Source organism: Juglans microcarpa x Juglans regia, chromosome 5D (assembly GCF_004785595.1).
Source record: "Juglans microcarpa x Juglans regia isolate MS1-56 chromosome 5D, Jm3101_v1.0, whole genome shotgun sequence".
NCBI classification, from domain to species: Eukaryota; Viridiplantae; Streptophyta; class Magnoliopsida; order Fagales; family Juglandaceae; genus Juglans; species Juglans microcarpa x Juglans regia.
The window spans coordinates 35,304,750-35,326,498 of NC_054602.1; the positions used below are offsets into that span (position 1 = coordinate 35,304,750).

The window sequence follows — 21,749 nt, forward strand, 5'->3', positions numbered from 1 at the left end:
GTTAACTCTCGGAACAAGGGCTTTTCCTTTTCAGCTTGGACTTATTTATTTTCAGAGATGAGATAAAATTTTTTTAAATATATGTGAATAATATTGAAATATGTTGAATATATATGAGATAAGATAAAATTGTGTTTGTTTATAAAGATGAGATGAGATTAGTTTGATTTTTTTAAAGTATTTATGGTTGTGGGACCCACTTGGTTTTTTTTTTTTTTTTTTTTTTTTTCCCCTAACATTTCGGTTTTCCGTTTACCACTCGCTTTTTTTTTCTTTTTTTTTTTCCCTAACATTTCGGCGTTATCCGTTTACCACTTGCATTTTTTTTTTTTCTTTTCTTTTTCCTAGCAATTCGGCGTTTTCAGTTTGCCACTTGCCCTTTTTTTTTTTTCCCTTACTTTTTCTGTATACAGTACAGTTGATGAATAGTAATAAAATAATGAGAGATAAAATAAGATAAGATAAAAAATGAGTGTTTATATCTGACTGTATAAAATTTAGAAAAGTTTTCAAAGTTTTGTGTTTGATCTCTCAAAACAAACGAGAGGCCCCATAGTCTTAATTCTAAAATTGGGCCTCAATCATGTGAATATATCCTAAAAACTTAGTTAGGCCTGTAAGAGCAAACCCGAACCAGCGACTAATGTTTCGAATGTGTTGTTACCATTTAATACGGTTTTTTCCAGATTGGGCCTTTGTCGAGTAGGTTGGGCTCCATATCCAGATTCATCTGTCATTGTTTGTAGGAGACGTTGGAGATTATTCCTCTTCTATTGATGGTTCAGGCTGTCAATCTCTTTAATAGATGAATATTTTATTATTATTATTTATTTACTATTCTTTTTAAATTTGATTTTTTTTTTTTAAATTTTTTTTTATTTTAATTAATAATTAAAAAAGTAAGTATTAGTGAGTAACCCTGGTCCCTAGATAATAGGAAGACTGACGTTGGAGATTGATGGTCTCGATGGTTTTGAGGTTGATTTCTAGGATTACTCCATTTATCATTTGACATGAGTTGGGAAGTGAACAGGTGTACGTACGTACGTTTTGTTCAGTTAGCTAGCATCGAATGTTGAGCTTCCCATTATTATCCTTTTTGTTCTGGATAGTGCTGCAGTTATTGCTGAGTTTTTTCGTTCGTATCTCTCGTTGTACGTGGTAAGTTATGTTGTTTAAAATCGTTTTATTAAAAAAATAAAAATAAAAATAAAAAGAAAAGAAAGTTTCATCTCCCGCCCACCTCCGCTCCCCTTCCCTCCTCATTTTGTGTTTAGAAGTGAAAATTCTAAATTCGATGTTCATCCTCTGAGTTAGACGTCCGATCTCGACCGTATTTTAAAACCCAAAAAGCTAGCCACTTTCTTTCCGTTGCTGTCTTCCTGCTCTCCTCCGTCCAACTTCCAATTCGTGAGGTACATTTCTTAATTTTTTTTCGTCGTTTGAGATTTGTGATTGACTGAGAGGACATTCAGCCATGACCTTCACCTTTAGTACTCTTAGCTAATTAGTATTAGTGTTCTGTGATATTGGGATAAGCTCTGGTTTTTTTTGAATGAAAAACCTATGATGCATGTGATAATAGAGCACGATGGAGTTGGTTTATTCATACTTAAAACCTATGAATTGGAACTTTAAATTTTTTTTTTTTTTTTTAGCTGTAAAACTAAAAATTTGTAGATCCAAAAATATCCGAAAATAAATTTATCCATTAACTAAAAAGAGCTATGAAGGAAATCATTCACACCCAAGGGGTGAAATTATTTCAACATACCGATTATCACATTACTTTACATATAAAGGAAAGCATGAGCTGTCGTTGATTTCCAACACACACCAGTAAATTATAAAATGGAGAATTTAATTTTCTTATGTTGGGAGGGAGATGGATAGCCATCAGCTAGCTGTTCATGTATTGAACTATTAAGGCCAACTACTCGATATCCAGTTATCAAGGCCAATGACACCATTAAGCTGAACTTGGAAGCCAACAAAATTGTATCTTTTCATCAAGTTTGATGTTGGGAATGTTGTCATGGTGACTGATGGAAGAAACAGGGGTCATGTTGGAATAATTAAGAATAAGGAGAAGCAAAATGGAAGTTTTGAAACAATTCACATATAGGATGCCGTTGATCATGAGTTCACTTTTGCTTGAAGGCCAACCTATCACTGTTGCTTGATCAGTATTGTTTATCAATTATAGTTTTAGAGCATTACCTAGGTGGAGTTCACTTTTGCTAGTTGATCATACTTTCATGAGGTCATGCCTGGGATTCATGTTTTTGCTTTAATTTTGCAGTACCGGGTTTTGAGTTGCAATACTTGATGTTCTGTTCTGACATGTTTATGTGAATTTGAGATTAAAAAAAAAAAAAAAAAAAAGCAAGGTAAAAGCCAGGAATGTCTTTGATTTTTTGTTCTGACATGTCTAGTTGCAATACCTTGAGTTGCAATACCTTCCAAGAGTGTATAGTGTACATGTTCAGGAATGCTAAAAGCCTAAAAGCAATGTAAAAAGCCTAAACGCAACGTAAAAAGTCATTGTTTTTCTCATATGCTCCTGAAAGAACTCATTCTTGCAGCAAATGTTTTTTTGAATTAAAGTCCCATTTTAATTTTTGTGTAGTGTTACTTTTTCAGTACTAGTGCATTGATGCTCAAGTCAAGTTTTACAATATGCGTATTAATGTTTAAAACTGAATTCTTGGAAGCCAAACTTGATAAATATAACTGTTAATTATACATTTGAGAGTAATACAATATCTACCAATGTTATTTTACAAACTAGAACAAGACATCTAACTTCACATTGTATGAGTATTTTTTACATGAAATACTTGTCCTATAATTTCAACTAGATAGACAACCACATGAATAGCCTATTTCATAAAAAAAACCAGATTACAAATATATCATGAAAATATTGCAATATTTCCTTGTATTATTCTCTTCTATTGAGAACCCATAGCTGCACTATTGATCTTGTTCTTATTTTCCAACCATAGCTAGCTATTGATGAAATATTCTCAATGCATGACAACTTAATTTGTACCCGTTACAAACATGCTTCTTAACTTCTTGAGACCCTTATCATTTATGGTTGTTTTTTATTTTACAATCCAATGGGGTGTCAACTTCTTATTCTTGTTTTAGTTGTTATTAATTGTTATTAATAACAACTAAAACAAGAAATATGAGAGAGATGAACATGAGAGTCTTATTCTGTTACAGTATAAGGAACATGATGAGAAATAAATTCTTTTACATTTGCTGAAATGTGGTGGGACCATGTCCCACTGTCTGTTTCCCAAGATGTTTGGCTTGATTAGAACAATTTGTAATGCTTTGATGCGTTTAATGACATTGATGTTTTCCTATAAATATATATATATATATATATATATATATGTAATGTATCAGTATTAATAATTTAGAGTATAAAGTGAAACAAGTATTTCCAGTAGTGTGGAAAAAGAGAGCAAAAAAAAATAAAAAATAAAAAAAAATGAAATCAAAGTAGGGAAAAGGAAAGACAAGAAGGTTTTCATAAAACACAAATTATATATATATATGTATATATGTATACATATATACATATATATTTTTTGAAACCAGTACTTGTATATATATATATATATACAACTCACTAAATCCTTCTTCACACACACGCACACGCACATGTGTATATGTATATATATATATTATGAAACCAGTACTTGTATATATATACAAAACTCACTAAACCCTTCTTCCACACACACGCACATGTATATGTATATATATATATATATATATATATATATATAATTGGTTCAATGAATCGAACCAAGTTGATTCCAACTGATTCATGCCAAGACGGTGAGTTGTAAACTATATACAAAAATTGGATAGACTACTTTCAACTTTTTATAAATAGATTGTACTTTAGAATCAGATTTTTTCTCTGTAAATTTGTAACTCCTAGAAGACCAGTACTTGTTTTCTTTTATGGTTTATATAAGAAGTTGCTTTCTGACACTATATCTTTTTATATCATTGTAGGCAATTCAAACGGATGTACAATGGATGCCAACACAGATTGTACTTCAGCTCATGAGTGTGATGAGGTTGTTGAGGATACAAACATTGAATGTGATGAAACTATTGAACAACTTATGGTTGGAATGAACTTTTCATCTATAGAAGAAGTTTGGTCTTACTATAAGAAGTATGGTAAGCAGAAGGGCTTTGGAGTATGTAAAAGGAATTCTAGACAAGATGATGATGGGAATGTCAAATGGATTTGCTTGGCATGTGTGCGAGGAGGCACATCAAAGAGTAAGGTTGCCAATAATGAAACCAAGACAAACGAAGAAGATAGGATGTATGGCTACGATTAACGCGGTACTGAATGATGAAGGTGGATATACCCTATCTAAAGTGATCTTGGATCACACACATGTTTGTAGTCCGAAAAAGGCAAGGCATTTCAGATGCTTTAAGAAGGTTGATGCTCGTGTGGCGAAGAGACTTGAAATAAATGATGAGGCAGGAATAAGATTGTCAAAAAATTTCAAGGCTGTGGTTGTTGAGGTGGGGGGTACGAGAATGTGCCATTTGGGAAAATGAGTGTCGAAACTACATTGACAAAGCTAGACAACTTCGTCTCAGGGTTGGGGGTTCTACAGCTTTATGTAACTATTTCCAAGATATGCAAAAAAGAAATCCAGATTTTTTTTTTATAAGATAGACGTTGACAATGACATGCGATTAATAAATGTGTTTTGGGCAGATGCCCGTAATAGAGCTGCGTATGAATCATTCGGGGATGTCATTGTCTTTGACACAATATATTTGACTAATGTGTATAAAATGCCTTCTGCACCGTTTGTGGGTGTGAACCATCATGTTCAGTCAATTTTATTGGGGTGTTGATTGATATCTAATGAGGACTCTCATACATTCGAGTGATTGTTTGAGTCATGGTTGAAGTGTATGAATGACCAACCACCAAATGCAATCATCACAGACCAAGATAAGGCCATGAAAATTACAATTTCGAGGGTGTTTCCAATGTCTAGACATCGCTTCTGCTTGTGACATATAATGAAAAAACTTCCTGAAAAGTTTGGATCACATTATCGATATGAGGAAATCAAGAGTACTCTGCATAGGTGCATTTATAACTCTTTCAGTGAGCTTGAATTCGAATCACAGTGGAATGATATGCTCGATACCTATGATCTGCATGAGAATGCATGGTTGGTATCACTATATATTGATCGTCGTTTTTGGGTGCCGACGTACGTTAGAGACACATTTTGGACAGGTATGTCAACTACACAGCGGAGTGAAGGTATAAATGTATTTTTTGATGACTACGTTAACTCTAAAACAACTTTGAAACAATTTGTTGAGCAGTACGATTTAGCCCTTATGAGGAAGGTAGAGAATGAAGTAATTGCTGACTTTAATTCATTTAACACGGAGATTTCGTGCATCACTCACTATCCTGTTGAGAAACAATTTCAAAAAGCATATACAATTGCTAAATTTAAAGAAGTACAAGAGGAATTGCGAACATTTCTTTATTTGACCACTTCATTATTGGGATGTGAGGGTGGTAGAAGTACATTCGAAGTTGCCGATGAGATTCAAGTTGGTGATGACTTGTTAAAGCGTGCAACCTTCACTGTCAAAATTGATGAAGATTCCCTTGATATTAAATGCAATTGTAAGTTGTTTGAGTTTAGGGACATATTATACAGGCACACTCTTCGTATCTTGACTCAGCTAGGTAAGCATGTAGTACCATCGAAATACATCTTAGATCGGTGGAGGAAGGATGTAAAGCGAAAATACACTTTCGTGAAAAGTAGTTACGACACTAGTAGCATTGATGATGCCCGAAGGTACGATAAGATCCAGAATTGCTTTTATGAACTGTGTTCCAATGCTTCAAAGTCCGAGAGAAGTTGTGTGAAATTGATTAATCAGATAGAACAGTTGAAGGTACAGTACCCTGGTATCACTGATCCAGTTACTTCCACGGGGGGCACGACAGTTGATCCAGATACTTCCATAGGGGGCACGACAGTTGATCCAGCTACATCCATGGGAGGCACGACAGGTAGAGTTCTTAGTCCGTTGGTAGTTTGGAATAAGGGAAGACCACCGTCTAAGAGAAAAGTGCACCCTGCGAAGAAGAGTCTTAAAAAATCTAGTACGAGAAGACGATTACACCATGACGAAGTTGAGGTTCATTTTTTGTTTTATAGTGTATATAAAACATTATATTTTTGTTATAATGATAAATTATTATCTTCATTCCAATGAACAACGGAGTAGTCATGCTCCAGATGAATGCACTGTCAGCGGCACACAACATGAGACTCCTCAAACTCGGGTACTTTTTTTCTTTCACAATTCCTAGATTTGTAATGAATATAAACAAGTTAAAAACAATGTACTTTTCATATAGGATCAACAAAGTTAAGTTTGGACACATGCGTTGGATTTTTTTGCAACTCCTTCGACTGCTATGAATTATTCTGACATTGGATGGACTGCTCCTCCCTCACAGGTAATTCAAAGAACATTATGATGTAGAAATTATTAACATGGTTCATTTAATAATTTTATGCCACTCACAGTACACGCCTCATCAAGTATATGTGCCGAATTTATTTGGTATTAGACATACTGCTCCTCCCTCACAGGTAATTAAAACTACATTATGATGAACACATTTTTTAACACTGTTCATTTAACAATTTTATGCTATGACCAGTACATGCCTCATCAAATATACACTATGGATTTTTTTGGTATTAGACAGACTGCTCCTCCTTCACAAGTAATTCACACTACGGATTATATTATTTTGATATTATTTTTTTAAAAGTGTATTGCAACATTTTTTGCAACAACTAGTCAAGTATACACTTGTGACTTTTTGTGACTTTAGGCGCAATTGAGAGGATTGCATGTCTCGGAAGAGGATAATGATGCGAGAAATTAGTCATACATAATGCAGATGTGGTGATTGGAAGATGCTATGCTTCTGGAAGATATCATACAGTTTTTGTATATTTTGTAATATAATAGAAGATTTTTGATTCCTCTATATTTTGTATATTTTGGGAGGGACCAATGGTATATTTTGTATATTTTGGGATGAACTAATGGTATATTTTGTATATTTTGGGAGGGAGCAATTGTATATTTGCTCATAAATTTTGTAATGAAGGCACAGTTTTCTGGTTGATTAATGAATGGAGAGACAATATGGTGTAATTCTGGTTGATTAATGATCAGTGTCTTATTTTGGTTTCTTTTTATTAATTTTGAAATGAGTTTCAGGAAGAAAATTTAGAAGTGCAAAATTTGTACAATAAGTAACCAACCAAGCAAAGTAACCATTTGCACATTCAATTTTATGCATCCTTCACTTTGTACTATTACAAAAATTAACCAACCAACCAACCAAGCAGAGTCATATATTACATCTACGTACCAACCAACAAATTCTTTTTTAGAGTTTTCCAAAAAGCATGCCTAAACAAATTACCCATGACATTGAAATTGCTACAACTACACTAAACCTCTCAAACTTTCGATTGCGCCTTTCAGTCTCTATTTTTAATCGATGTCGAGTTGTTTGGATATCATTGCAAGTTGTATCTTTTGAATTTCGGTTCTTAAACGGCTGATTCTCTTCTCGCCATATGGTGGTATTTCGGGGTCATACCAACAAAAAAACCTGCAAGAATGCCCAGCCTGCAAAATCAACCAACATATATTACCTTACAATAGTTACCCAATTGATTTTCCAAAAATAGATAAAAGCTGCAAGTAAAGATGCAAGTAAAATAGATTTTCTCTCACAAACATTTAAAAATAACTTCTTAGCAAACAATTAAATAACATACCTCAAATTTTTGAGAACTGAAAAATCGGCGACCCTCATTACCTTCCGTATGCGCAGTTCGTCGACATGCTTTAATGCCACATATTGGGTATTCATTTTGACAAGAGGTTCTTGAGCGGGACATATTGCTTGTGCTACTACGTGCTTCAGACATTGTGTCAATATTAGCAACCTCTATTTCTAAACTACCAAACGATTGATTAGTGGCCTCATATAAATTTAAGAACCAACAAAGTATTAAACATATGGGTATTGATTTAACAGTGGAAGTAAATAGGGACCAGAACATATACATGAACCAACCATCTGCTCTTACCAAACTTACTCTTACATACCATCTGACCATTTTTCAAAGTCTTAAAAATTTGGAACATGAGTGGTTAAGGCCACATCCTAGTCACACAAAGACACTCTCATAAAAGAAGAGTCCAACATTGAAAAGAAAAGTCCAAGATTGCAACTCCATATTATTTTTCATTCTCAATAATTAAAGAAATATACAGCCATTTCTTTTTGTTTTGCTGGGCAAATAACTATAAAATTAGACAATTTTACCCACTTCCCATTAGTGTAGGCCACCCATGTCTCCTCTCGCACCAGCTTAAAATTACCTCCAAATTTGTCCAAAACCAGGGATAGTCATATAAACCCGTAAACAAAAGACATATCAGCCTCCCATCTCCAAACTCTGGGTTTCCTTCCCTTCTAGACCGTCTTCTGCTCTCTTCAACCTCTACTTTTTTCTCTTACTTGTGTTCCAAAATTTTTGTAAATCAGAAGGAATACAATAATCCAAACACATTCCATGTATATTCCCAAAACCAACTAAGAATTTCCAAAAGCCAATTCAACCATCTCTTCCACTCTCATAGACATTGAACCTAGCTTTTGCGCTTTCTCTTTTTCTCTTTTTACATGTTAAAGCATATGAAGTTTATTTTGTTTTTTGGAGAGTGCTGAAAACCCAATCGACAATTAATCAATTTAACCAAATTTATACTAGGCAGATAGCTAACAATTAAACAAAATTAACCAAGTTATGCAGAGCATATTGCTAACAATATTACAACCAAATATTGGAAGAGCAACTAAAAACTAAATTTACAACCAATATTTCAAAGCATTTCAAATATTGGAAGAAAATTTCAGAAATTTTTTTTCATAAGTAAAAAAAAAAAAATTCTTGTTTATTGTTAGCAGACCTAGAATGTCCTTACCGGGACATTGACGTGAAAATGGTGAGTCAACGGAAGCTTGAAGCGGAGGCGACGAAATTGCTTCGACGGAAGGGTGGGTTTCTCGAACTAGGATGAAGGCTTGGCTTGAAGGAGAGGCGACGGGAAGGGTGAGTTTCTCGAAATGGGTTTCTCGAGAAGGGTTTCTGGATTTCTCGGGATGGATTTCTCGGGATGGATTTCTCGGAAGGTTGAAGACAAAATGGTGGGCGCTGGTTGGGTTTCTCAGAAGGTTGAAGATGAAATGGTGGGTGCAGGTTGGGTTCAATCTCGAAGAAGGAAGGTTGTTTGTGAAATGGTGGGTGCGAGATGGATTCAATCTCGAAGAAGGAAGGTTGAAGATGAAATGGTAGGTGCGGGATGGGTTGAAGACGAAATGCGGGATGGGTTGAAGATGAAATGAAGGAAGGTTGAAGATGAAATGCGGGATGGGTTGAAGACAAAATGAGTAGAAATCGTTTGGATTGAAGCGTGTTTAGATTTTAATTTTAAAACACTTACAACGTGGCATTCCACGTCAAGCGGGAAGAGGAAACGAGAAGGGGGAGCAGGGTGATAGCATTTTCTTTTTGTTTTTCACTTGAACTATTTGACGTGCATGGTAGTTATTAGTATTGTGCATTTGGATATAATTATATTATATATTAATTAATAGGATAGATTGAGATCCAACAAGAAAGATTCATTTCAACTTGTGATAAGCCGCCGCTTGCTTCACGCATATAGCATCATCATATATATATATATATATATCTTATCTTATCTTATCATATATATAATAAGCGCCAATAAGCAGGCAGGTGTCGTCCATTTTTTTTCCGATTTTATCCTCCATTTTTAATTCACTTCCCACTCTGTCCCTCATATCTGTTGGCTGTGTCTTCCTGATTTCTTCTTGTCTTCTTGTTTTCCCACCCCGTCCATTACCAAATCGTTTTCTTGTCTTTTTCTCCAGAGCCTTCCTTCCTTCAGCTTTCAAGATCTTTTTCTTGTCTTCTTCTCAATAGTCTTCTATCCTTCAACTTCTCGAAATCTCATTCTTTCCTTCTGAATCTCCTTCTTTCCTGTGATTCTTAATTTTTTTTTTTGTTTTCCACCGCTCTTATTAGATTCTTTTTTTCCCCCACCGCCTTCACCACTTGCCGCTTGGTATAAGAGTGATTTTCATCTTCTTTGGTTACGGTCTATGTTTCGTGGTTTGGGGTTTGTCTTGTCTTCTTACCGAGAGCTTTTTCTTGTCTTTTTGTCAATAGCCTTCGATCATTTAGGTTCTCGAAATCTCATTCTTTCTCCACTTCCTGTGATTTTGGTTTTTTTTTTCGTTTTTGTTTTCCACCGCTCTTATCAGATTCTGAATTTTTTTTCCCACCGCTTGCCGCTTGGTATAAGAGTGGTAATTCCTGATTTCTCTCATTTTTACTCTCGGTAGCTCCCAACGACGCCACTCCTTGCCTCCATTCGCAGCTATTTCACCTCCATCGACCCTCTGTTCAGACACCACCAAATACCAACACCGAAGCCCAGCCATGCCCAAACACCAAAAACCATCACCATCGAACCACCAGATCTGTCAAGATCTACAAAGAGAGCTACCAAGACACCCAAATCCGTCATGAGACCCACCACGCACAGAGGATATTCACCCACAAGAGCCCTCGTTTGCCTCGAACATGCCCACACCATGGCTGATTCTTCCACCATAGTCTGGCTTCAGTGCGCCATCCAATTTAACAGTGAAGGTTTCATCTCTCTCTCTCTCTCTCTCTCTCTCTCTCTCTCTCTCTCTCTCTCCGCATGAATGTAGTGGAATTCATTCACTCATGAGACCTCTAATTCACTTCATTTAAGGACTTAAATAAAAAGATCCTCTGCTTTAGTACTAAGATAAAATTAAAGCCAACAAATTTTGAATTCTTAAACAAAGCATTTAACTCTTGCCAATTCTTTGTGCAAAAGGTCATATAAACCACTCGATTTTCTGGAAGAATCTGTCACCCATTAAAGTAAGTCTACTTATCATTATTGTTTTCCTCTTCATTTGGTTTCTTGTGTGAGCGATTGATTATTCAGTTTCATTCGATATCGTTTTGTGGGTCCCTAATCACATTTCTGAAACTGTTATGACAAGAACTACATGGAGTCGCCAAAGCCTACCCTGAGCTTAGCCATTGACACACAGTATGGTTCTCTCGACGCATTGATGCAGAAAGTCAATGTAGAAGGTGCTGCTTTGCAAGGCTCTAGATAGGTTGTAAGTTTTCGAAAACTTTTTTTAGCTATTCTTTAAGTTATATCAGATTATGAATATATTGGATGGATCTTAGAAATCAATTAATGGGGAACTATATAATTAATTGAATGCTGGACAGTGGCTTGCTCTGGATAAAGAGCGGAAACAACTCTCAGTTGAAACCACTGCAGACCAGAAATGGTCATCAGAGCTATGTTGTTTAAGGCTTGGTTTGGGTAGTGAGAATACCTGATAAGTGTTGAGAATGTTTATGAATAGTAGTGAAAAAGTAATGAAAAAGTAATAATAAAATATTGAATAGTAGTAAAAAGTAGGTGAAAAGTAATGAATAGTAGAAAAGTAGGTGAAAAGTAATAATAAAGTAAAGAATAACTACTCAAACACACCTTAAGTCATTGTTTAAAGAATATAGATGCATGTTATGTGCATGAGTAGTTTGATGCTACTTGCAGTTGAGACTTTAAGCACATTTTTGCTACTGAGTGCGTGTTTATGTGAAAATGATAATTCAATGGTGAATATCGAATCATTTTAGGTGGTAGAAAATCTGGATGAAAAAATGAGAAATATTTGTTAGTAAGCGTAGTGTACTCTCAGCTTTTCAATGATTCCAAGGTGCATTAGATATTCTATTTCTTGTTTTTTAGATTTTATGAGTGACTGAAATTATGTTTGTTGACATAAAACTTTACAGGATCCACTTGTAACTAGAGGATCAGTTTTGGTCCCGCTGATTGGATTAGATGTTTGGGAGCATGCATACTACCTGCAAGTGAATTTACTGCTGCTGCTATTATTTCAAAGATGTTGATAGTCTGAATTTGGCTATTTCACATTGCATAACTTCAACATATTGGATTAGAGTAGAATCTTATGAAACTTTCTTATATGAACTAACTCACATCGATAAATGTGATTGTGGATGACAAAATTTAAAATGAAGAGTAGCAATGTTGAATTGTTTAGGGTTTCAGATGTTGTTTTCTTTCTTCTTGCTATGTAGCAATGATGATAAATGCTTCTGCTCACCTCTCAGTATGAGGATTGCTTCTTTGAGTATATTGAGCATCTATCTGGGCTGTTTCGAGGGCAGAATATAGAATGATCCGCAGGTCTCTTGCATGATTTTGCCATTTCATTGTAACTTGAAATCAGAAATAATTATCCTCATTCTTACTTAAAACAGAATTTTTTTTCCTTGATGCAGTACCGTGATGTGAAATCCAATTATCTGAAGAACATATGGAAGGTTATTAACTGGAAATATGCAAGCGAAATTTATGAGAAAGAGTGTCCTCGAGACAACAATAAGCTCTTAGTACTGTGGTTAGGCTTTTAATTGAATGCTATGTCTGGCCAGGTATATATGTATACTATTATTAATACTAGCATCTTTGCACAGTTTGTGATGAAGTTTTGTCTTTTGGTTATCTTTCCTTGTATCAGACACTATGCATGTGATAAGATTAGATTTCTTATGGTGCGCTTGCTTTTGATATTCATGTACAGGTTTAGATAGCCCTTATCAATGATTATTTGATCTTACTGCATGTAAAAATGTCAAACTTCAAATTCTTTTAGACATTCCACCTTTTGAATCCTAATCTGGCCAGCTTGATTTGGAAGGTAGAAAGTTTTGTGCTCTGTTTTGCCACTATTCTGACCAATTTCTCTAAATATTCCTCCAAACTATCTCAAATTATAAAGTGGAACAATCTGGTGTGAATATACTGAAATGTTTGGTACTTTAAAGCAAATTTTACGTCTAATAATTTGGTAGAAGTTACTAGCCATATTACTAAAAATACTTGTTCAGAGGTTTGGAAAATAAATTTTAGGAACATTATATTTGCAAATTGGTGTTGAGGATATATTCTCAACTCTACTGACATAGGAATATTTGATTCATCAGAGAATTCTTATTTATTGCGACTATCTAACTACCCTGAAGAGCATAAAAAGATCTTAAGGAAATAAAAATTTAAAGAGATGAATTTAAATGTTGTACAGTATTGTATTCCCTCTATTTTTAACTTTTGTGAATATTTAGGTCTATTTCAATATTTTTGTATAAATATGTAATTGTTTGTACATTTTTTTTTCTCTTTTGGCATTTGTTAATGATTTCTTGTTAATCATTTATTAAGATGTCTAATTTTGAAAATATTTTTTTTGTTTTGGCACCATTTACCTATGAATTATATAATTATTATTAACTTTAAATCAATTTTAAAATTTAAAAGTATGTTATATATATATATATATATGTGTGTGTGTGTGTTTGAAGTATGAATTTAAGGCAAATGAGCTCTAGCTGATAGCACCCCTTTCTCCATAAGAATGCTTCTCTCTTCAGGTTTTTTTTTTTCAATGTTGGTTTTTTTTCATCTATTTCATTGAAGCTGATTTTATTTTTGCTTGTCTGATGTGCATCTTCTGATTTTCAAATTTGTGGTGTTCAATTTGTGTTATGGACTGCGGTATAGATTCTTTTGGTTGTGTAATTTGCAGATTTGTGAAAAAATAGATCTTTATTTTTTTTTTTTGGGAATGTTCAATGTTTTGGTTGTCTTGTTTTACAAATTTGTTTGATTTGGATCTATGTGTTGGCTTGTTTGCATCTATTATAGCACCTTTTGGAGGCTTCTTTGCCAGTGGTTTCAAAAGAGCCTTTAAAATCAATGTCTGCCTTTATACTTTCTAAATTTATGCGATTCAATAAAGCTTCGAAGATGTTGTCACACACCATTTGCTATATGTCCCCCTTTTCCTGCAGGATTTTGGTGATAGTATACGTGGACATGATGGAATTACAGATAGAATTAACTTCCAGGTATGCTTTGATGAGGTTTGGATCCAGCAAATTCCTATGAACTACTTAATTGTAGTATATTTTAGATAACTACTAATTATAAGATTTTTTTTATAAGTACTAATTATAAGATTTTTTATTTTGGCTTCTCATAATTTTTCTTGTTATACTCCTAGTTTATGTAAATTTTTTTACTCAAGATAAACTTGATTACCATCCCCAATGCATGTGTGATATTCATAATTGTCATTTTTGGCAGGAAATCATGATGCCTTGTTTGTTTAATTGTTGTTTGTAAGTTGTAACCATAAATTATGTTTTACTCTTAAAAACTTCTATTGAAAACCAAAAAAGAGATGTGAAATATGAGTTTCCCAGGATGAGCTTGACACTTTCTACATAAAAATGCTACACGAATAGGTGGAAGGCTAGGTAGATAGAATACTTTAAAAGCTAGAAGGAGAGCATATTTGATAACCCAGTGACAACATTGGTGAAGAATATACTGAAGTTGATTAAGATTTCATCTATATGCCTGTAATGGATTTGAAATTCAAAGTTTATATATGAATTTCTCAGTTGCATTTCGACCATGGCACTTTTCAAATTCAGGTAGGAGACATTGATTACTTGCTTCAACAAAGAGAGAAATAACTTAGATTACAAGTTTAACCCTGAATGCTGAAAGTTTCACTCAAACTTTGTTGAGTTTTGCTTGATAACCATGATACCTTGTTTATAAATTGTAGACTCGAACCATAAGTCTATATTGATTCATCAATTAAATAAAATTCAGCCATCATGCATTTGTTGTGCAACAAAGCCTCTCAGTTGATACAATCTTGAACTAGGTACTACGTTTACATGCTTGTGCATAAAAATTTACCTATCCATTTAGATAGCATGAATCAATATGTATGAATATGTAAGCTGATATGAAAATATTTTTTAGATATTGATGAACCTCACTTTCAAGGAGCAGCAAGCTCTATACATAAAGCTTGGGGAGATCTTGCAGGAGAGGCTTGTGGGAAAGTCTTAGATATGCATGACCCATGTCTTTTTTGGTGTCCTCTTTCTCCCCTGCATGTTAAATGCATGGTGGCATGAGGACAAAAGAGAAATGATTATATTTGTATATGGTGCCATACTTTTCCCTCCATTCTCTTTGAATTTTTCATGTAAACTCTTTGCTGAATTTGTTGATGGGCCGGGAGGTTGTTAACAAAAAGAAGTAGGGGAAATGGAAAAGTTAATCTTTACCTTCATTTTCCTCAAAGGTGTTTATTCTTTCTGAAAAGAAAATTAGAGAAAAAGGAGAAAAAGAAAAGGCTCCAGTTAAATTTAAAGAAAAGGCTCCATTTAATTTGGTATAGGATCTATGGTTTGGCTAAAAATGGATGATTTACACGGCAAAATATGAGCGGCTTCGAAGTTAAGCCATTTAAATAAAATTTAAAGGCAACTTCCAATGTGTACTTTTACATCTGTTTTTTCTGTACTCTGAACTATCGGCTATTTGGTTTGTTTGTTGTTTTTTTAAGGAATTGGGACTGTGATCCTGTTTTTTGGGTTTGGTCTCTGAAATATATATATATATATGACTTTGAGTTTTTTTTGCATGTTATGATGTTCCGGTCCTTTTTTTTTTTTTTGTTATCTGTAGTTAATTTGATTTGTTAGTTTGTTTCTTGCAAGGAATTTGGACTTTTTGGTTTGAAGTCTATGCTGCTTTGAGATTTGTATATGTCTATTCATAGTTCAGAATTCAAGATTTTATTTTACTTTTTTAGCTTTTTACTTTGTTTACTCCAATGTTTGGTCGCTGAGAAAAATAGAGGAAAATGGAAAAAGGTAATATCAGTAATGAAAGTGTGGTGTGACTTTGTGTTTTGAACTTAAGTGCCTGTGAGGTATTTGACTGTTGCGTTCCATCCTACTAACTGAGTGCCAAATATTATGCAGTTTACATACATATGTGCATGTTCACACCTTATAAAACACATCATGATTTACTCAGTTCATTCCTTGATGTAGAGATGGGGAAGGAGTACGTATCAAATGGTTCATCAGATTCAAGTATCATGCTATCATACCAAATGGATGTGTTTGGCCTGTAGGAGCACTATAATTTTGTGATCCCAATTTGATTGAATAGATATGTTTTGAATTATGAGTATAAAATTAGTTGAAGAGGTACTGCATGTGTTGCTGGATCATAATGACCTTCCTATCATAAAATGATTGTTTTAATTTAAAATACATAATTTTTTATTAAACTTAAAAGTGCTCGTTGGACTTTCTTATTAGTTACTCTTTGAGATTGATTTTTCCTCCCTGAATGGAATTCTATATCATACGTAGAGAATGATAGTGTGTTTACTAGATGGAATGACTAGAGAGATTCACTAACCAATCATTATCCAAAGATACTTGCTAAGATTTGCTTTATTTCGTAAACTTGTATCAAAGTTTTTTTGGATGTATATATATAAATATATATATATATATATATTTTACTATGGTTGATGCATATATTACTTTATTTGAGATGTATAGTTGAGATATATGATTAGCTAATTTTATTTTGGCATCTATATTATTTTATTATTAGGTTATTTTCTCTCATTTTTCTCTCAATTATTAGGTTATTTTCTTTCTTTCTTATTACATGTTTTTACAAGAAATTTCTATTTTTAAGAATGTTTTCCATGTTTTTGCAATTGGGCACACGTGTATGCCCTTACTAGTATATATATACACACTAATTATATATACATGTATGCTTGAGAAAAAAAAAATATATTCTATTATAATAAGTAGTTATCTAATTGTGAATAATAATTTTTGTTATTTTTTCATTAAGTCCGTTAAGTCCTGTTTTACTAAAAGACTCTTAAAACTCTTGACCATATGACGTATAGCTTCCTTATAAAATTTAATGAAGTATCATATTTTATCAAAGGTCTTTAAGACTATTGACCATTTGACGTGTAGCTCCCTTGTAAAATTTAATTAAAGATCATGTTTTATCAAAATACCCTTAATAGCCTTGCGGCGCACATGAATTGACGTATCTTTTTTATGTCCTTTTTGTTCTGACAGTGTACTCATTTTCCTTTATTTTTGTTTCAATTCTTTTAAAACAAAAAATTAATAATATTTTATTATTATATAGAGAATAAATAGATAATCTAATATGGATGCAGACCAATGCTTATACTTTACTGAAATTTAGAGACTTTTTTTAATCTTGATTTTTTATCTTTATTTAACTATGTGTTTTCTTTTCCCAGACAAATAAACTACTGGTTTTTTCATTTTTTTATTTAAATCATTATGTCAGGTGTACCCCGAGGCTAACGCACCCAGGTCTATTCCCTAGTGTGTGTGTGTATATAATATAAACAGAATTGCAAAGTTTATATATATTTAAATCGGGTGAGAAATCCAAGTCATGAATTGAAGATTATATATTTTTTTAAGGACAAACTCCAATTTTATTGATTGTCCTCACTTCTAGCAAATTGTGGTTATAACTGGATACCTGGAAGTTATATATCATCTGTAATTCTAAACCCAGATATCAAAATGAACTACAGGAATATAAGGGAAAACCGCTAACCTTCATCCAGTAGGAATACCCAACAAATCAAAACACAAAAGTGTGTGCTAACAAGACCTGCAATCAAATCAAGATAAGATAAAGCATAAATTATACAACAAAATATAACACAAAAATGTTATCGATACCGTATAACTTGTAAACCTGCCTGATCCATTCGAATAATTCCCATAATGTCTTTTGGAAGGTTGTCTTTGGTATTTAATACATACTCTGTACCTCTTGTGTCTAGTTTAGTTAATTTGTCAGTAACATAGTTTCTTTCCCTAAAAAAATGATAAAGACATACCACGATCGAACGAGCCGTCAATCTAGAAGATTGTATTTAATACAATAAGAGAAAACTATTTTTTATTTTATTTTAAAGTTTTGTTTGAGTATATAACTCTTTTAAGATATTTTCAGATTATTTTATTATTATTCACAAAAAACTAACTATTATTTTATTAGTAGGAAAACACTACTTTGTCCACTTAGTTTGACCGCTGGTTATTTTTTTTTCCTCAGTGATTAAAGAAGTAATTTTAAGTGTATTGGTGTATTTTTTTATTTTTAAAAAATATTTAAATGTATTAAAAAATGTGAAAAAAAATGCCTGGACAGTACACCCGGCCATAAAGGTGGGGCGGCATAGTAGCCTCACCCTTATTAGTATTATTATTCACAGCCTAATTAAAAATTATGATATTCTTAGCCTCAACTTATTTTTTTCAATTATATAAAATAATAAGTAACTTTTCATGAAACAAGAAAGAACCAAGATAATGTAATAAGGTTTAAATTGGATCTCTGCCTTCTATCTAAAAACACTCCAATCTTGAATTTAGCTTGAGGGGGTGGTAACCTCGCTCCTCCCCCCTCACCTCCCTCTTGACCTTTTTTTTTTTCCTCTCTTTTGTCAAGTTTGTGTTTTGTTTTTATTTTTGTGTATTTTTTTAGGTCTAAAATGGAGGAACACTGATCTGGGATTCTGATCCCTGTTCAGCACGCACCCCATCCCATTGTGGAAAATGGTTGTTGGAGCACACTGATTTGGAACTAACCCACGACGTTCATTTGGCCCGAGCAGAGAAATGGCAAAAAGGCATTGTTTCATGTTTTGTTTAGAATCCGCCCCCGCGAGATCACCCTCCCACTCACTCACCCAGAATCTCTCTCTCTCTCTCTCTCTGGCTCCCTCGCTCGCAGTCGTCACGCTCTTTGTGTCTTGCTCTGTCGCTCGCCATCACTGCAGCCTTCCGTGACTCCGTCTTCATCTCCGTTGCCGAAGGTAAGAAATCTTCAATCTACTATAATTTTTTGTGAAATTTCTTTTATGGAATGGAGATTGGAGGAATGATGAGGTTTAATCGAAGATGGAGGATAAATTTTGTGAATTGTGTGCTGTGGAGACTTAATTGTGCATGTGGTTCACTGGTTTGAATGGTTGATGAACAATGTGTACAGTGTGTTCGTGTGTGAATCTCTTATCTCTCCGTGAATGTGATTGGTTTATTTTTTCATTTTTTTTGAAATACCCTAAAATAATTTAAGGGTTTCATTCTTGAAACCCCTAAATTATTTTAGGGTTTCAGATTGAGGGGGATTTTGAGGATTTACATTAATGTGGGATAAGATCTAATTTTTAATTGGGAAATTATTTTTTTTTCACAACTTTTATAACCCATTTTAATTGGATATTTAATTTTTTTTACAACTTTTAGTCTTTTATAACCCATTTTAATTGGGTAATTGGGTATTTCATTTCTTTTACAGCTTTTATAACCCATTTTAATTGGGTAATGATATTTTTTTTACAACTTTTATAATCCATTTTAATTGGGTATTTCATTTTTTTTACAACTTTTATAACCCATTTTAATTGGGTAATTGGGTATTTCATGTTTGTTTGTTTTTTTTTAATGTTTGATGTTTGATTATTGATGTTTGATCTTCCAACTTTTAATATATATGTTAATGCTTGGATGTTAATTGTTTGGCATGTTGCTATGTTTGCTTTAATTTCAGATTTTTTATTTGCTTGAGTTAATGGATATGCTAGCAGATTCTAGTGCGAGCTCTCATTCCCATGCTCAGGGTACCCCTACCCTTACACCTACCCCTACCCCTGGCCCAACACCTACCCCTACGACACCTTACCCCGCCCCCAAGCCCAACAAGAAACCTGCTTCTGTAGTGTGGGCTTATTTCACCAAACTAGAAGGTAGTGACCCCAATAACCCCTAAGCCAAGTGTAACCATTGTGGAAAAATCTATGGATACCACTATAGGAAACATGGCACCTCACAATTAAAGGTGTACTTAGAAGAGCAATATAAAAAAAATCTAATATTAAGATCATTACAAGAAAAGAGCCAATCTAGGCTAGAAATTGGACTTAAAAAAATGGCGGATGGGACTAGTGGGGTGCAACTTTGAGGGAGTATACTAAGTATGATCCCGATGAGTGTAGAAGACACCTAACTTATATGGTCATCATGGACGAGCTATTTTTTCAAGTTGTTGATGGGAAAGGGTTCTAAGCGTTTGCTCACTACTTGAAACCAAGGTTTAATATTCATTTTCGCCACACAGTGGTAAAAGATGTAAAAAAATATTTTTACACTGAAAAAGATAAGTTGAGGGGTGAAATGGCCGGTCAATTTGTTTGCTTTACCACTGATATTTGGGCATCAGTTCAAAATTTTAATTATAATTCTTTAACTGTATATTTTGTTGATTGTAATTGGACATTACATAAAAAAATTATAAAATTTTGTCAAATCACCGATTATAAGGGTGAGACAATTGGAAAGGCCTTAGAGGCCGCAATAAAGGAGTGGAGGTTGACCCTAGTTCTTACAGTCACAGTTGATAATGTCTCGTCTAATGATGTCTCATTGGGACGTCTAAAGACTTATCTTAGAGAGACAAATAAGACAATCTTGGGTGGTGAGTGTCTGCGTGTGAGATGTGCCGCATATATTTTGAATCTTATTGTTACTGAAGGTTTGAGGGATCTTCATGACTTGATTGCTCGGGTCAGGACTGCTGTGAGATGGGTGAGATATTCTCCTTCGAGGCTGAAAAAATTCAAGATTGCTTCAAGGTTTGCAGGCCTAACATCCAAGAAGGGTCTTTGTACTGATATGCCTACACGATGGAACTCAACATTTTTGATGTTGGAGGCGGCTCAAGAATATAGGTTGGTGTTTGCACTATTGGGTGATGAAGACATCCAATATGTTAAATATTTTGATGATCACGGGGGATTGGGGAAACCTGTAGATGATGATTGAGAGATTGTATCTATTTTTGTGGAGTTTTTGAGACTTTTTTATGAGGTCACTACGACAATATTTGGAACTTTGTACCCTACATCCTATCAATTTTGTCAGCAAATATGTAGAATAAAAGAAGAATTAACATGGTCGTGGGTGGTCACTATAGGCTGCGGGAGATGACATTGGTTATGAGGTCAAAGTACGACAAGTATTGGAGAGATTTTACTGGGACTAATATTTTGTTATATGTAGATGTCGTCCTTGACCCGAGGTTTAAGGTGGCTTGCATTGTATTTGGATTGGGTCTCGCGTACGGGCAAGCATGGGCGGAGCTTATTGCAGCAAGGGTTTGAGAAACCCTTAGTAGATTATTTGATGAGTTTACTGTCTTGCAGGGTGGTAATATTGCTGCACCTACACCTACTTCCCACTGGTTCAAGAAGTTGATAATGAGAAAAAAACGTAGATTGGACTGGGGTGAGAGGTTTGAGCAGACTCCCTTAATGCGGAGTTATGTAGAGGCTCAGTCAGAGATAGACAGATACTTAACAGCGGAGGTAATACCATTTTCACGAGACTTTGATATATTAAGTTGGTAGAAGGTGAATGCTGTGAAGTATCCCATCCTTGGAGAGATAGCCCGCAGTCTTT

At 34.0% G+C, this 21,749-nt stretch overlaps 1 long non-coding RNA gene and 1 pseudogene across 1 annotated transcript; both read left to right on the plus strand.

The window, feature by feature from the left end:
- The first annotated feature begins 10,828 nt into the window (after nucleotides 1–10,828).
- Nucleotides 10,829–12,737, plus strand: LOC121265936 (annotated as a pseudogene).
- A 1,221-nt stretch (nucleotides 12,738–13,958) lies between these two features.
- On the plus strand, nucleotides 13,959–16,082 carry LOC121264060. Its single transcript, XR_005940448.1, has 3 exons — nucleotides 13,959–14,081; nucleotides 14,175–14,231; nucleotides 15,909–16,082. It is a non-coding gene; the product is annotated as an uncharacterized LOC121264060 (long non-coding RNA).
- The last annotated feature ends 5,667 nt before the right edge of the window (nucleotides 16,083–21,749 follow it).